We start from the raw sequence: 18,898 nt of genomic DNA, 5'->3' as shown, positions 1-18,898 counted from the left end.
AATCCTATCTCATATTTTGTCTTAAATTGGCCATAGACTGAAAGATTCAGTTGTACAAATCTTCGTATGACTTTTGAGTTGTTTGTGGAGTGTCGCAACATTTTTCCGTGCCGTTGAAATCGGTGGTGATTTATATCGGCAACCGATAATATCTCTGCATGTATTGCCTATATCTAACGATATCAATGGGTAACTGTCACTACAATTTGGTGGACATAACCACTGCTGTCTGTCAATGCCCAGATCATAGTCTGATTTGTTTTCTTTACTACTTTATTTAATCTGAATGGTTAGTTGCAGATTGGAAGATTGGAACAGATGAAAGTTCATTCCTACATAGGCTATAATCTGCATATCTATGGCCATCTTTAGACTAACACCCTACAGTAAGGTGTGTTTCAGGCCAGTGGAAAAGTTCATACATTTTAAAGGAACAGTAACGTCAAAAAATGAAAGTGTTTTAAAGTAATGAAAATATAATGCAGTGTTGCCCTGCACTGGTAAAACTGTTGTGTTTGGTTCAGAAACACTTTTATTGTTTATATAAATAAGCTACTGTGTAGCAATGGGGGCAGCTATTCAAAGGAGAAAAGGCTCAGGTTACACAGGAGATAGTAAATAAGCTCTGTCTGTCTAATGGTGTTATTTGTTATCCATTAGTTAACCTGTGCCATATAGGCATTTTTCAATTCCTGCCATTGCTCCACAGCAGCTTGTTTATATTAACTATAGTAGTGTTTCGGAAGCAAACAGATCAGTTTTACCAGTGCAGGGCAACACTACATGATATTTTCATTACTTTAAAACACTTACATTTTTTTGGTGTTACTGTTCCTTTAAGGCCAGAAAAACACTCTTACCTGTTAGGCAGAATAGTGGTTGCATACCTGAACATGCCAACAGAGACCTGCTCCATGTGCCATTAGCCTTATAAAGAAATCAAGACTGCTCCCTTAGCTAATATTTTAAAACTATAGTATACATTTTCATTATTTAAAAGTTAATTTGAATACAGATTTGTTTAGTGTAATAATTTTATGCAAATCCCCTGCAGTGGTTTCCTTAAAGGAAAACTATACCCCTCAAACAATGTAGGTCTCTATAAAAAAAAAAGCATTATAGCATTGAAAACCGTGCTTCATTTAAATAAACCATTTTCATAATAATATACTTTTTTAGTAGTATGTGCCATTCGGTAATCATAAATAGAAAACTTCCATTTTAAAAAATAAGGCCAGCCCCCTGGGATCCAAACAAACGATACTTGTTAGGTCACATGAGCCAATTAACAGACAGAGTTCTGTCTTTTGATTCCACACTTCTTCCTGTTACAGTTAGAGTTGTAGTATTTCTGGTCAGGTGATCTCTGAGGCAGCACACAGACCATCACAAAATGGTGGTTCAAGGCAAGAGATGTAAAAGGGCAAAATTTACAATATTATATATATATACACAAGTTTGATTATTTAATATGCCACTTTATATGATATATACTATCTGTTGCTCAAGTATTCATTTTGGGGGGTATAGTTTTACTTTAATAAAATATAGGATTACTTTATGTCACATTGATCCAGGGATTGGTCTGAATGCAACATCTGACTAGTCAAGGAACATACTTAGGGGTAACTTTATCAAAGAGTGAAGTTCCGCCACTAGAGTAAAATTCCGCAGCTCTATATTCATGTATATGGGATTTTGAAGTGAAAGTGAAATTTCACCCTTTGATAAATACGCCTTTAAAAACCCCATAGAAATGAAAGGGAAGTGGCGGAATTTCACTCTAGTGGCGGAACTTCATGCTTTGATAAATATACCCCTAAAGGAATAGAAACACAAGAAATGAAAGTGTTTTAAAAGACAATATAATGTACTGGTACCATGCAATGATATAGTTATGCTATAGTTTTTTGCTTCAGAAAAACAACTATAGCTTCTATAAACAAGCTGCTGTGTAGCCACGGGGGCAGCAATTCAAGAACAGGACATACAGTAGATAACAGATACATTCTGGACAATCCCATTTGTATGCTAAAGAGTTTATCTGTTATCTGCTGTTTATTCTGTGCCTTTTCTCATTTTTAAGCTTTGAATGGCTGCCCCCATGTCTACACAGCAGCTTGTTTATGTAAACTATAGTTGTGTTTCTGAAGCAAACACCAGATTTAACAGTGCAGCACAAAAGTACTTTATATTTTCATTACTTTAGAACACTTTCATTTTTTTAAATGGTGTAAATTTTCTCTACACATAGGGGCAGATGTATGAAGGGTCGAATATCGAGGGTTAATTAACCCTCGATATTCGACTAGGAACTAAAATCCTTCGACTTCGAATATCGAAGTCGAAGGATTTAGCGCAATTCCTTCGATCGAACGATTAAATCCTTCGAATCGAACGATTCGAAGGATTTTAATCCAACGATCGAAGGAATATCCTTCGATCAAAAAAACTTAGGCAAGCCTATGGGGACATTCCCCATAGGCTAACATTGACTTCGGTAGCTTTTAGCTGCCGAAGTAGGGGGTCGAAGTTTTTTTTAAAGAGGCAGTACTTCGACTATCGAATGGTCGAATAGTCGAACGATTTTTAGTTCGAATCGTTCGATTCGTAGTCGTAGTCGAAGGTCGAAGTAGCCCATTCGATGGTCGAAGTAGCCCAAAAAACACTTCGAAATTCGAAGTTTTTTTAATTCGAATCCTTCACTCGAGCTTCATGAATCGGCCCCATATAGTATAAATATATTTGCAATCATTAACGTTCTATGAAAAAAGCCAGTCTGAACTTAACCCCCAGTCTGTGGTTGTAGGTAATTATCAAAAATTGTTGACAGCCTAACATAATCATGTTCATTCAGGGAACATCTTTTGTCCTTTTAGCCAAATCGGACTACTTTTGGTGAAGTTTTGCTTTCTTCTGGATCAACTAATAGGAATTATGAGATTAATTAAAGAGGTTATTAACCTTCACACTTTTTTTCAGTTCAGTTGGTTTCAGATAGATCACCAGAAATAAAGACCCTTTCCAATTACTTTCTATTTTCTATTTGTGACTGTTTTACCAGTACACTACTGTTATAAATTGATACATTTATTTGATACATTTGTTATCTTTGTCCCTGCTGAGCATCATTAAAGGCAGCTGTTAGAATTGATACAATAGCTGCTAATATTCCACAGCTACTGCTGAGAAGTGTATTAACTAATTGTATCAATTAAATATAGCAAATTGTAACAGTTCAGAATCTGCCCCTGGATCACCAAGCTGCCAGACTGAAACCACATAGACAGGAACATTAAACTTTAAACTTCAATTTTGGGAAAATTTAAGATGGAAAGCAATTGAAAAAAAAGTCTTTGTTTCTGGTGGACACAACTCAACTGAAAAAAGTGTTTGTAAGGAGAACAAGCCCTTTAATGTCTGTCTATTTCTTATTCTCAGTCACTGCTGTGTCTATTTTATTCACAGTCTGCAGGGTGATGAGCCGTAGCTAATGAAAGAACTTGCATGGTACTTACTGTAAATAGTTGACATACAACAAATTCAGTTAAGAAATGTGCTACCTACCTGGATTTAGCAGGAAATGAAATCTGAGCAAACCATGCATGAAAATGGCGAACAATATCATTATTATGTAAGATAGTTAATGTCTTTCTTTAAGTCACAATAAAGGCCTTCTTAAAACTGTAATTCACATGTTCCCTATAAAGTATCATTGCCTCACGCAAGAAGTCATGAGGGATTTGATGGGCCAATAACAACAAAAACGTTTCATTTCATAAAATTAAGACTTTCATCCTATAGGTGTAAGAATGTCACTTGACCTCAATTAAATCATATGCTGCATAGCTTTTCTGTTACAATCTATACATAGGGGCACATTTATCAAGAATTGAATTTGTGAGTTGTGTGAGGGATTTCTTCCTTGGATAAACTCGAATTTTGAATGTTTGGTTGATTATGAAAAAATCCTATTGCCAAAATCTCTAATGAAAAACGACAGGGAAAAAAAAAACAAATACAAAAATTAAATACCAGACATTAGATTTTTCAAAAATATAACTTAAATGTGTAAGTGCGAAAAAAAAATCACATTTGATAAATCTGCCCCATAATGTGCAACCTTACAAGAGCAAGCACAGGCACAGCAGCTGCATTCCATAAACTATATTAGGCCCTTTGATGCAAATTCACAGTTTTGTAGATCAAGCTAAATCTGCAATATAATGAAATGTTTATGTTCATTTTATTTATTTATTTTTACTGGCCCTTTAATGATATATGAAACTACCTACTCTGAACAATATTAGATGGGCTAATATAAAAGATTATCTTCCTTTTTTTCCCCTTGAGTGCAATGACACATGGTGCTATTTTGTCGTGTATACTAAACTTTAGAAAATACCCTGCCATAGATAATACTGAGAATTGTCTCTGCTAAACACTCAAATCATGTAACCGTTCAAAATTGCCTTTGCATCATTGTAATAGTAATTTATTTTTGAGTGCTGTGTATACTGCATGCATATGCGTTATAGATAAGGATTAGAAACTTATTTTTAGCCTCAGATGAACAGGAATAGGACCTCTGACAAGTAATAGTGCATTATGGCAAATTCCATTTTGAAAGAAAGAGGGAATGATCTGCACACACAACAACTGAAGCCCTATAAAAATAGGTTTTAACTGTTTTCTTGTTACCTTTTGCACAATCAAGAAATACTGCAAGTAAGGGCAGTCCAGCAGTTAATTCTGAAATTGTGGGTCAGACAAATATGATCTTTCATAATTCAGGCCAAAAGATTGGATTTCATAGGACTCCATCCATGGCCAGATGAGGCTTTGGCAAATGGGATTTTACACTCTGGCTCACTATTATTTAAAATAGGTAAAATGATCAGTGAACAAATGAACCAATTAATCATGTTGGGCAAGTACACATTACAGTACATGCTGACTCATAAAATAAATTCTGTTCTAACTCTAGACTCTAAACATATAAAAAATTGTCTTTGCCTTTGAATCTACCAGTTTACTATAGGGCACATGCTCTGCTCACAGAACAAAAGTGAACAATGCTTATTAAATGGCTCAGTGCCTTGAACATGTAAGTTTTTTGTGCCATCAGCAGATAGATGCCAAATGCTAGGAAGTCACATCTGCTATCCACCCTGAGGCTACTTCCTTATCCAGCCATCAAGTCCGAAAGCAAAATCGTTTGCTCAGAAAGGAAAGAAGGTGTTCCTTTGCACAATACCTTTGTAAAACATAGTATAAGGTTCCTTGTTTTCACAATGGATATAACCATTTAATATGTGTGCAGAAATGTAGTTTTTACAACGTAGTACATCTCATAAACAAGAGTAGAAATGGAAGGTGTGCCACTGAATGCGAAAATTTAAAATTTACAGCTTGTTTTAAAGACACAGTAAACTATTACATTTATCACAGGTAGCACATAAAGCACCATTATGGAAAGGTGGCCAAATGCTGCCAGATCCAAACATTTGGCAAAGTTGTCTAGCCAGTGGATCTGGACCCGAATTGGAAACCCATACAAAGGGCTCAATTAATCTAATCCAATCATCGGCCTAGGGATTTCCAAACTTGCCTGATATCTGATTAATTTCTAGCCAGATATCACTTGGGTAGGCCTGTCAGAGTGCCCCATAAACAGGCTAATAAGCTGAGAGTGATGTGTATGGCTAGCTTTTAATCAAAATGATGCTCTTTATTTGTATTGAATTTTAACCTGTAGGTATATCTGTTCCACCTTTAAAAAAGCAAAAACATTTCTATGTCTGTTGAACAGTTCACACAGCTTCCCCCACTCCCAGGTGGAGGTGCCTTACAAAACCAGATCAAACCAATACTTGTATTATTATGCATGGTCAGAGACATTATCATGTAGATCCCTGGGGCCCACTGCAAGTATGTTATAGTGCCCCATGTGAATTAACAATCATTATACCTACTAAGATCTTTAGGGCTATTCTAAATCACAGATGTCCTGGCTAAAAGATTATTTTATGATTAACATTTCAGTTCTTATTTGGACTTTAAGTAGAGAAAGGTTACTGCGCCTTGGCTGCCTGCTTAGTGGTTTTTGCTTGTAATCAGCAGTATTGGAAAGAACATACATTCACTTGGGTGAGGAGAACATCTTTAGCTGCTGTCAACTGAAAAAAACACCAAAGCTTGCCTTTGCAGCATCACAAACACGCATGACCTGGAATCAGTTGCTGATTTGAACCAGGAATTCACGTGGCACTGCAGAGCTCAAGATAACTGCAAGCATAGTATTTAAAGAACAACACTGCATTTCTAGAAGATCGCTCAGCCTCCTGTCTGGATCCAACATGGTGTGACATCAGTCGCGTTACAGAGAAATAAGAGCTAAAGAGGTCAATATGCAGCAATAGTTTATTATGAGAACCACACACATCACTCGAGTATTTAAATTCATCAGGTTTCACAGTCTTTAAAATATCTTCCTGGTAAAAATATTTTTATTAGTAAGGGTGGTTATGTAATGCCTAAACCTCAGTCTCCACTTTTTCCTTGTCCTAAATTCATTTTCTGTTATACCATAAAGTGTTTTTTTTCCCTAAAAGCTGCTGCCCTTAAATGAATGTGAACAACAAAATGATATATTACCGTATATATTTATTATTTGGGTTTAGAAAGCAACCAGTTATCAGTTCCAGGTGATTGGTTGTTATGGGTAACTGCTTAGGATTTGCATGCAGCACATGCATATATTTAATATGCATTTTATTCTGTTCAACTCAACTGAGTCTCTCTTTAAAGGAAAACACTTAATTGCAGAGCTAATTGTCAAAAATAAATGTTATGTGTTAGTCCATGGAGAATGCATCTGTGAAGGTAAACAGTAACAGAATTTACTGCATGCACACAGCACTCCTCATATTGTTTGGAACATAGGCCAAATATTTCATTTAAAAATCAATTATCTGAACTTAAATGTATGTATGACACATGTTCTAATTGTCTAAGAGACAACTAGCATACACAATTAGGATGCAGATTAGTGAAATGATGCCATGTAATGATGGGAGTTAATTTATTTAACATTGTTACATTAAATTGAATTTAAAAAAATCTGGCATAAAATATGACATTACATCTAGTAGACAGGGGCGTAACTACAGGGGAAGCAGACCCTGCAGCTGCACGGGGACCAGGAAGTAAAGGGGGCCCGTGAGGCCCTAATTAATGAGCATTTTCAATATACAGTGGAACCTCAATTTTACATCCCCTGATTTCAAGTTTTCCCTCATTTTACATTGTCGTTTTGTGATTCCACCTATATATTATGCATTATACATTTCCCTGATTTGACATTTTCCTGGATTTTACACCATTTTTTTCTGGTCCCCTGAAAAACTTAAAATTGGGGTTCTACTGTATATTGATAAAACAGGACAACCTCTGGATATGTTGGGGGCCCTAAAATTAATTTGCTGTGGGGCCCAGTAACATCTAGTTACGCCACTGTATGTAGGTATTTGATTTTAAGTCTATGTTGCCAAATATAATCTGGCTATCCAGTGTTGAACTGTTACTCCATGGGTACTCCTTAAAACCTTAGCCCACAGGCCTACTTATAAAGTACTTTTCACACCATATTTTCTCCTAATCTCTTCTATGTATATGCTATATCACCTATACTCTCAGTTTACTCAGTATACAGGCATGACTATGTTATAGCCTTAAGAAGCCAAATGTTTGGTTCAACCCACTTACACCTGGTATCCAGGTGAGCCAGTCCTAAACTGTGGCATGTAAGCTGCATGTAAGGGAGGAGTAAAGCTTCTAGTGTTCTGGTGTTCTATGCTAAGAAGATCTACCAAAAAACTGAGCAGCTTACAGAAATTTGAATCAAGGGCACTGCCTTCAACTGGTATTTTTCACGTGTTCCTGTTTAAAGGGAGTGGTGCTGTAAAACTTACTATATTAGAGGAAAATACTGTGTAGTTAACTTTGTACTTGTTTCTCCTATAAAATCAGTACATGGCTTTTGGCATGAATAGTTCAGTTTGCAATTGGGTTCATCTTAAGTGTCACAATTATGCACATTTTGAAAGGTTTTTTTTTATGTTGGCTTCATATATAGTCACATAGTTAATTTAGGCTGAAAAAAGACAAAGGTCCATCAAGTCAAACTCTTCCAAATCAATTCACACACTTACACTTACTATACTGTACTAATTGTTAATCTTAAAATCACAACAGCCTTTAATATTATTCCAGAATGCAACTGACCTGGGGTTTTTCGGATAACAGATTTCCGTAATTTGGATCTTCATACCTGAAGTGTACTAGAAAATCATTTAAACATTAAATAAACCCAATAGGCTGACTTTGCTTCCAAAAAGGATTAATTATATCTTAGTTGGGATCAAGTAAAAGGTACTGTTTTATTATTACAGAGAAAAGGGAAATCATTTTTAAAAATTTGGATTATTTGGATAGAATGGAGTCTATGGGAGATGGTCATTACGTAATTCAGAGCTTTCTGGATAATGGGTTTCTGGATAATGGATCCCATACCTGTACAAGAAATCATCCATTAATCCATTTAAAGGCATTAAAAGAATCTGCCATTACAACCTCGCTGCTCTCACCATGAAGAACGCCTGCTTCAAATGAAAGGTTGGTTCCTCGAGTCTTAAAGGATGGCCTCTAGTTCTTTGATATATATGTGAAAAATATTCCCTACTATCTGTCTATAATGCGTTCTTATGTACTTGTAAAGATTTATCATGTCTCCACACAAGCACCTTTTCTCCAGAGAAAATAATCCTCACAGTTTAAATCTTCCATTTCTTTTACCAGTTTAGTCGCACGTCATTGCACTCTCTCCAGCTCATTTATATATCTCTTAAGGACTAAAGCCGAAAACTGCACTGCATACTCAAGATGAGGCCTTACCTGGGACCTATAAAGTAAGTGTTTTTATCGCTTGAGTTCGTGCCATTTTCTATACTAATCAGTACTTTTATTAGCTGTAGTAGCCAAAGATATGGTAGTATGGCAGGTACCAATACAGGTGAGAGGGTTCATCTTTCAGATGAAAGTATGAAATCCAAAGAAGGTTTTTTGTGCCTGTAAAGGTAATCTGGGATGCTAATTCAATAAGCAACATGAAAGTTATACTCAGAAACAAGTTGCAATACTCCACTGGGAGACAATGAATTATTACAACTTAATCAAAATGTCTAAAAAATAAAGGGATGTGCACTTATGGTGCAAAATTGCTGCCATTAACTCACAAATCACATAAAGTTGATGCAGACGCAGTATCAGACTGTCCCACTGAATACCAGAAAGGTGTCCAGTGGGGCCTCTTGCTTCTAACCATTGGAGTACTTCGTTGTCATTCTCTATCTAAGAAAAGATAAAGGCTACAAGAATAAAGTGTGGAAAGGAGTAAAAATCGTTTCAAAATCAGGCCCATGGTCTTAATATTTTCTAGTGGGCCTCTGGCATCTTAGCCTGGTACTGTGCAGACAAGTGGTGATTACAGGACTCTCACTCATTAAGCATTATTCCTTCTAGCACCTAATGCAAGGCTTCCTAGTACAGAGCGTGTGTGCTTGTATATGCCTAACGGCTGCCTATGCTTGTCCACCATTCACTGTTAAGGCTCACATCTTTATGCCTCTAATGGGGCACAAAAATGTGGTGCTGACAAATATGAGGCAGCAAGGTACATAACAGACATAGTGCTTTATGCCTGTATTTTCACACCTTAAACCTTGCCATTTAGTAAATGTGTTATGACATTTCTATAAAAAAGCAACAACTGAGTCTGCTCCATTACATTGATTTTATCAGTATTGCTAACTGAAAGAGAGAATGCGTATTTACTTAAAGGGACACTACACTCCAAAACGTTTTTCATTATTTGCTACTGGAATATGGAAATACAGAATGTTGATATTGTATTTTTTGTAAAGGCTTTCAGCAAACTTTCAGGGCTGTTCCTGCCACAGCTTTGCTTTTTTCATGTTCAACCACCTTTGGATTTCCTCATGCCCTTGGCCATTAGGCCACATCTTCTACTGGTTACACTATAGAAAACAGGTTTGGTTGGGGGTAATAGTAGGTTTTTTTTTTTAATTGCCCCCCCACCTGTGCTAGGACAATTGCACCGCGAGAGAGCTCCCGGTGCGAGCAGCCATGATAGATAGAGCGAATGCACATAACACACTTCTGACATCACGCACATGTGCATAATGAGCAAGTTGCAGCATTCATTCATTATGTGAACTTGTACACATGGCTGCTCAAACTGAGAGCTCCCTCCTGGTGCGGGTGGCCTATCGATGGCGGGTGGCTTTTTTTTTTTTAAATATACTATTACCCCCAAGTGTGGGCTCTATTAACCTGCACCCTTGATTGATAAAATATGGCATGTGTAATGTTTCTCCTCCAGTGTATTTCAGCTGGCAGAGAGATAGCAGACATTCCCCTGTGCCTCCTGTGATTTATGATTTTTGAATGAATTTTTGAATGAAAACTGCTAGTGACCAGTGGACCAGTGGTTTGGGTTCAAAATCACACTCTGAGGTGAAAAACTGGCTGTAACTGACATGACAAGCGGTTTCAATTCATCAGAATGACAGGTGACACATAGAAGTATAGAGCTTTTGTTCACCAAATAAAATACACTGGAGGTGAAGTGTGCCATAGGCTTAGAGCTATTTACATATGCATAGACAGATATGTCCAGTCAGTTTAGTAATTTCACAACCAAACATGCCAAACATTACTCTGCTATTTTTTAAAAACATTTTTAATGCTTATGACTGAAAGAAATGTCACACTTTTATGTAATTAGAGATTCATTTACTGCCTCCTAATGGAAACAGAGACACTACAGAGCATGTCCCAGAAAGGAAGGTAGGTAAAGGCAGTTCAGGGAGATTGTCGCCTTGAAGAAGAGGCGATTTGACGCCGGGGTACTAATCTCCCCGAATCTGCCCGTGTGATGGCACTTGCGACGCTTCGTTTTCCGAAGTTGCCTCATGAGAGTGTTCATTCCTATTCCAGTCATTAATCCAGTGTTGGGATATATAATGGCAAGAGGATAATGAGGCTGCATATCAAGTCATCTAAGCCAGACACACCTTTAAAAAGGCATTAGTGGCCTTCCCCCACAATTACAAACTTGTTTACACTACAGATTTTTTTATCAGATGTCAGTCCCTAGAATTGGATTCACCTGCTTAAATAAAAGAGCAGACTTGGACAGCTGAAGCAATGTTGATATGGCATCTTTGGTTGTGTGTGTACCTAAATCTGGCCATATGTTGCCCAGGGACCCATTTGGTTATTTTATTAACAAAAAAACAATGGTTCCACTTATATACAATCGATATCAAATAAAAGTCTATAGCATGCTTAAAGGGAAAATGATCTTCTAACTTTTAGCCACAACAATACTTTTCTTCTACAATGTAATCAACGTAATACCTCTGCTTGCTGTACGATTAAAATGTCTTCGAAACCCACCTATTTTCCAAGATAAAATTAAACACATGCAGCATGTGTTGTTACACTGCTTTGTTTTATCCAATAAACCTTAGCAGCACTGTATTCTGACAATGTGTTGCAGTATCCAACAAAACTGACCTATTACTCTGTATCCAGGAAGCCATGGTCACATTAAATGAAGCACGCTACCAGCTCATTGTATCCTGCAAGCCATTTGCCTGCTACACTGTATCATCCAAGGCAAGTGTGTGTGTGTGTGTGTGTGTGTGTACACAAAGCAAATCACTGCCTATCACTCTTCCACCTGCAACTGCTCAAGTTATTTATTTGGGGGTTTGGCTGCAGTGCTAGTCTATTTACAATAAACCAACATTTAAGGAAAATAAAATAATCAAAATTAAAAAGGTCTTATTTCCACCTTAGGTTAAATCTGTGTAAGAAGATGACCTCAGACAAGGCTTGTAAAAACATCCACATTTATTGTAGAAAGTATAACATCTGCTCAATTTGTGCTCAGCCTAACACTAAGCAGGCCATAGATGCAAAGCTAAAGTTGTATGAATCAAAGCTTTGTACGATTTTCAGACTGTGTGTGGATCGTCCCAACATTTTTTGTACAATGGCGATTAGTTGTTTAGAAGATTGGACAGTTTAGAAGATTTCTGTCAACTAACGATCTCCGCATGTATTGCCTATCTGACGATATTAATGGGTGACTGTCCCTTTTATTTGTTGGACATAACTTTCGCACGATTGCTGTCACATCCAGAACATCGTCTGATTTGTTCTTTTACTACTTTATTTAATCTGAAAGGTTAGTTGCAGGTCCCAGAGCCGGGCCAACCCGGCCAGGCGCCCCAGGCAACCTGGCCGAGCACGTCGCCGGCTTAGTGTGCGCGCAATCGCGCATGCGCAAAACTACGCGCAAGCAGGCATGCGAAATTACGCACCTGCGCGCAATCTCATTTGCCGGCACCAGTCAGGGAGACACAGGAACGGACACGGGGTAGGCGACAGAGCAGGTAGGCGACAGAGCAGGTACGTGCCTGGCGCCCCCTCAGCTTTACGCCCTAGGCACGTGCCTACTCTGCCTACCCCTAGTTCCGGCCCTGGCAGGTCCGTAGAGTGCGACATACGATCGCTCGTCAGATACTAGGCTAAAATCTGCAGGTCTATGGCCAGCTTTACACCTAGGCAAATACTTTCTACAATAAAGATGATTCACATGCCTGGTCAGTGGGTCATCTTCTTGAAGTGCCTGTCGTACACAAATCCAGTTTATCTGCACCTTTTGTTGAAGGCAGGGCCAGGCCACGCCGGCCAGGCGCCCCAGGCAACCCAGCCAGCCGTTGCGCCCCTTCCACCGTGCTTGCTGGAAGTACGTGCGCATGTGTGCTGACTGACCGGCACCCCCTTCCGGTAAGCTCTCCTCCTGTACGCGCACGCATGCGCACACGCAGGCGCACAAACAGTACGCAGGACTGAAGAGGAGCGCATTCAGCCGGACTAAGGGTAGGAAGCGGAGAAAGGTACGTGCCTGGCGCCCTCCAAGCTTTCACCCTAGGCACGTGCCTACTCTGCCTACCCTTAGTTCTGGCCCTGGTTGAAGGCTCAGGTGGTGTACAGTACCTGACCCCCCACTATACTTGATTAGTCTAATTCAGAGGTTCCCTACCTTTTTTTACCCGTGAGCAACATTCAAATGTAGAAATAAGTTGGAGAGCAACACAAACATGCAAAAAGTTCATGGGAATGCCAAATATGGGCTATGATTGGCTATTGGTAGCCCCTATGAGGAACTGAAGCCCACAGGAGGCTCTGTTTGGCAGTACACTTGGTTTTTATTGAACTAAAACTTGCCTCCAAGCCAGGAATTCAAAAAATAAGCCCTTGCTTTGAAGCCACTGGGAGAAACATCAAAGGGGTCGAAGAGCAACATGTTGCTCAGGAGCTACTGGTTGGGGATCACTGGTCTAATTCTTAAAGAAAGTATACCATTACACACTAAGCAACTATTTGCACCTTAGGTTGCCAAATCATTGCTTTAAACCTAAAATAGCTATAAAATGACACATGCTGCATGACTGATATCTGTTCAGATTTACAAACGAATTACTAATCAGCCCTGCACCATGTGACTTTTTATGTGCCCATTTTTAATTGAAAAATTTTCTTTTTTCAATGGTGTGTTAATAAAGTGGTTGCGAGAAAAGGTGGGATTTACTTTTTTGTTAAAAAAAACGACAGAACTAAATGACTATAGTTTTGATTTTTTATGTGCCCACTTTTAATTAAAAATGTTTCTTTTTTTCAATGGCGCGTTAATAAAGTGGTTGCGAGAAAAGGTGGGATTTACTTTTTCGTTAAAAAAAATTACAGAAATAAATGACTATAGTTAACATTTATGAATGTCAGCCACCAGGTCTGGACTGGATTCAAAATCTGCCTTGGGATTTTAAGTACACAGGGGCCCAAACAGACCCCCACAAGCCCAATAAATAGTTACTGTCTATGGCAGTGGTCCCCAACCAGTAGCCCGTGAGCAACATGTTGCTCACCAACCCCTTGGATGTTGCTCCCAGTGGCCTCAAAGCAGGTGCTTATTTTTGAATTCCTGGCTTGGAGGCAATTTTTGGTTGCATAAAACCAAGGGGTACTGCCAAAGTCTCCCGTCATTTCACACAGCCCTCATTTGGCACCCTAGACGTTTTCACAATTGTGTTGCTCCCCAACTCTTTCTATATCTGAATGTTGCTCATGGGTAAAAAAGGTGGGGGATCCCAGGTCTATGGCATCTCCCTGACAGACTCTCTGGCATTTGCCAGAATAAAAAAATCTCTGCATGTCCCCACTTTTTTGAGCTCACCACATCTATAACAGAGGCACAAATATTAACCCCTTGGACCCCCTCATACCTGTGCAGGTTATTCAGAAGTAGCTCCTTTACTTGAGGCATAAGCTGTGCAAAAATGAAGAGTGTAGGAAACATCCAGTGGAACAGGGTGTAGGAAATATATGTATTGCATTGTAATCAATATGCATGGTGCTTGAGTCCAGGGATAGTTTAATTGCCCTTATATCTTCATATTTCCTGTTTAAAATGGGGGTGAGTGTCTGATCTACAAATCAATAAATCTGTGAGTTCTTGCAAATGCCAGAAGGGCTGCTGTAAGATGCGATAGAAAGTCACTATTTTGTGGGCTGATGGGCAGGACAGGAACTAAGGGTAGGAAGAGGCACCTGCCTAGGGCGCAACTAGGGTTGCCACCCAGCCGGTATTTAACTGGCCTAGCCGGAAAAACAACTCTCAATGCCGGTGCCGGTATTAAAAAGTTACCGTCCATTACACTGCCGGTAAAATTCTGGGAGGGGAGGAACTGCCATTTTCTAGCAGCTTTGCTGCTCACTACTACCTCACAGCTCGTCATTCCCAGCTAGGTTTGGACATGTTATGGCGCTTATGTGACGTCACAGTCTCGCGTGATTTGCTGCGTGACTGGCGCCCTTAAAGACGGGAGTGCAGGAGTCTGGTGTGTGGAGTGGAAGCGGATGGTGGCGCCAGGGGTGTGACTACAGAGGAAGCAGACCCTGGGGCTGCAGGGGGGCCCAGGAGGTACAGGGGCCCCATGAGGCTCTCATTGATGAGCAATTTGAACATATATTGGTAAAACAGGACAAACACTGGATATGTTGGGGGCCCTAAAATTAATTTGCTGTGGGGCCCAGCAACATCTAGTTACGCCACTGGGTGGCGGTTAGGTTACCAAATCTGTTGCCGAATGGAAGGTGTAGACTCGTTGCAGATCGCTGTTAGTGCACACATTCCGCTCATTTACTAGCATAAAGGGTAAATATACAGAGCTGCAGTAACCCATACCAAATAAAACAGTGGGTGCTAAAATTGCTCGGTTGCTAGGGGTCACTGCATCAGGACAAACGTGCCCATCGTTAATATTGAAGCCCTAGTCGCTCACAAGGTTACATCTTTGAACAAGAATGGAACACATGCAAATAAAAAGATAGAAAGCTTTTGGTACATACACAAAACAAAAACATATTTTGCTAGGCAAAACTTTGGGGGTGTGGCTTTGGGCAGAACATGGTGTGGGACTTTGGGTGGGGCTTAGGCTGGTATTTTTTTCTACAAAAGGTGGCAACCCTATGCACAACTATGGGGGGTGCCGGGCAGGTACCCTAGTTCTATTAAAGGGACTTCTACCTACCCCTGTATAAAAGATGATATGGGCTGTATAAAAAGGATAATAGCATAAAAAAGTCTGCGGTGAACCTGTACAGTCTGAATGGCATGAAAATGCCTTGGAGGGCCCCAACCTAGGTGAAGCCCTCCAGAAGGTCAACTTTTTTTAATGAGACGGGCTTAATGTTGTTTACGGCACCACTGCCTGGAGCACTTTGTAGCATTGTAAAGTAAGAATGGTTTGTGAGAATAAAAAAGTCATAAAAAAAATTTACTGAGGAAAAAACAAATCCACAGTATTTTTAAATACATCATTATATGAAAATAAGAATTCCTGTTGGTAAAAACAAATGCACATCTCTGTTTAATGTCCTGCAAACTTTCTTCAGTAAAGGGTAGATCAGAAAATAATGTCTTGATACTTGATCATGCATTTTTTTTAACATACAATTCTGAAAAAGTCTTTTACAATGTCATTAGGACATTTGTTGGCACTTGCCAGTGACTGTTGCATTTACAGTACTCTAGCATGAAGGGATCTATTTTTTCTTTGCACAGCTACTACTGAGGCGGCCGTGCCACACCACACCTGGTTGTCCGGCCTACAGCTCTTTAGTAATTGTTTGTGGAAGGGAAACAGAAATATTAGTATTCAGATTAGTATAGCCTTGCCTATGGGTGTAACTACAGAGGAAGCAGACCTTGTGGCTGCAGGGGGTAAAGGGGCCCCACAAGGCCCTAATTCATATACAAATTCAATAGATACTGGTAATACAGTTCAACCTCTAGACATTCTGGGGGCTTGAAAAATAATGGGCTGAGGGGCCCAGTGATATCTAGTTATGCCACTGGCCTTGCCCTAAGGTGCCCAACATAGTCCAAATTTTCTCATCCTGTACCCATATCAAGTCTATCAAATGGCAGTTTTCCCAGAGCAGCCCCTATATGCCATAGTGGGCAAGAGAAAAGCAGATCTGCTACTTTGACAGGGAAATAATTAGCACAGTTTCCCCCACCCCCGTGCTGAGTATTCTTAAGGAAAGCACTGTGTATCCAATGCAGTAACATTGCAATATCTGCTGGCAAGGGAACTGATTTGCTCCACTTAGCCAATAAATGGGCAGCTTTCACTCAGTGTCCACTAAAGCAAATCAGCACTAAGGCAAAGAAGGCTTGAAGGAAATGGAGAGGCTGCAGCAGCAGCAGATGCCAGTGTAGCATCTCTAGGGAAGGTCATAGATGTGCCTGACTCACAGCTGCACGGCTACCGTACATGTCCCTTTCTCCACACACAAGCGCCTTCCCATATCCATGCATGCACATTGCACTCCCTCTCCCTACATATATATATATATATATATATATATATATATATATATATATATATATATATATATATATATATATACTGTATATACCAGCGCCAGCCGCACCCTCTGCCAACCTATACCCATCTCTCGCCCTCTGCCAGTATGGGGCAGCTGTTCAGTATGGGGCAGCTCTTCAGTATGGGACAGCTCTTCAGTATGGCCCAGTGCAGAATCCATGGCTTACCTAGATGAGCGACAGCCACCTCTGGGATGTAGAAATCGCCTCCTGCATCAGTGCTTGCCCATTGGGCGACAATCTAAAACATACTCGCAGGCTGCCTTTGCTTTGTCGCTCTCCGCTCTTCCAGATCAGCCGTTCATGGTGTAGAGAGCCGGGTACAGCCGTCCTGTTACACAGCAGCCAAAGGGGGTGCTGACTGAGTCCTGTGATACAGCAGTGGGGGAGAGGCTGTCCTGTGACACAGGGGGAGGGGGAAGCAGACAGAGACACACACAAGGCAGGGCACCCATAGGAAGATGGGAGGAGAGGAAAGGCTCAGTCACCCAGGGGTGGGTGCAGCGAGGAGCAGTGCTTGGCAATGCTGTGGAGGAGAGGGAGGGGCTGTCTGTCATTCACAGTTAAAGGAGGAGGAGACTTTAGGGTAATGAGAACGGGTAGAGTTTGCTGTGGGCGAGGCTGAGTTACAGTTCAGTCTCCTGCCATTAACATGAACACTGAGCATCTCTGAAGTAACTATCCCAAAAGCCGCTCACTAGCCGAAACCCTTAGTTACTGCCGGGCCTTTATTATGGGCTGCCCAGGAGCTGTCACAGACCCGCAACGTGCACACGCGGAGCAGCATCTGAACCAATCGCAGATCCCTCCGCCTCCGCACTATTGCAGTGCACGTCCGAGAAAGGCGCTCAATTTTCCCCCAACAATGACCATTATTAGTTATTTTATTGCCTGAAACTGAAACCCTACCCCAAAATGCCCAGCCAGCCCTCTAATAACTCAGAGCGGCCGCAGCTTCAGCCCACCCAGAGGTGTGAGGCGAAATGTGACGTGGCTCTCTGTCTCTGGTACAGAATGAGCAGTTACCCTGGCAACCACTACAGCACATCACATGGTAATGATAGCGCGTGTAGTTTATGGGACAGAGCAGAGAAGAACGCAAACGTGCATTGAAATGCCTACTGAAATAGCCCAGTTGGTGCCAGACTCGTGTGAAGGATTTGTAATTCCGCCAAACAAGAAAGATACTGCTTAGTCCTGTTAAAACTAGTCAAGGGATTTTGGAAAGAACATTATGTTTGTGTACCTTCCTCCTGGTTTACATTCAGTCCCTGGGAATATTTCAGGGGGGAGCACAGGCACAACAATAATAGGGAAAGCAGGCCCTGCAGTTGCTGGGGACAACAGTATAGAGCTGATATCCAATATTTAAGAATCCTCTGCACAATAACAACATGAAACAGGAACAATACACAGGCATGCTCAGTGAAGTTGAATTTATTTTATCTTGAATGCAGTATTTATCACTTTCTGTGCTTTGGGTCTTCATTTTTGAAAAAATATGGGCATTTCTGGAATGTAGATACAGCCATTGATAGCAATCACACCTGTAGCCACGCTGAGAATAAATTGAGTAGTTGCTTTTAATGACTTCTTTCTGAGCAGCAGGTCAAAAGATGTTGCTATGGGTGATACATCATCTCTCACTGCCTGGTAATGATGTTGGGCTTTTTTGCCACTTACACTGATATTGAATGTGATGCTGCAGCCGTTTTGGCAGGGCTGAAAGTAGGTAGGAGTGGGCTGCAGAGACACGTGAGGGGAGCGGGCAATAGGACCCAGGCAGTTGGC

General features: G+C 40.3%; 1 protein-coding gene across 2 annotated transcripts in view; it reads right to left on the bottom strand.

The window, feature by feature from the left end:
- gnaz.S (guanine nucleotide binding protein (G protein), alpha z polypeptide S homeolog) overlaps nucleotides 1–18,019 on the bottom strand; it is a 74,055-nt gene extending 56,036 nt beyond the window's left edge. Inside the window, exon 1 of one of the 2 annotated variants that reach the window (XM_041580288.1) lies at nucleotides 17,276–18,019. The gene's annotated coding sequence lies outside the window, so the exon portion shown is untranslated. The remainder of the gene's footprint in view (nucleotides 1–17,275) is intronic. The other variant, XM_018244086.2, reaches the window with a different exon arrangement.
- Nucleotides 18,020–18,898: the final 879 nt, after the last annotated feature.

Source organism: Xenopus laevis, chromosome 1S (genome assembly GCF_017654675.1).
Source record: "Xenopus laevis strain J_2021 chromosome 1S, Xenopus_laevis_v10.1, whole genome shotgun sequence".
NCBI lineage: Eukaryota > Metazoa > Chordata > Amphibia > Anura > Pipidae > Xenopus > Xenopus laevis.
This window is presented reverse-complemented; position numbering and strand designations above follow the sequence as displayed.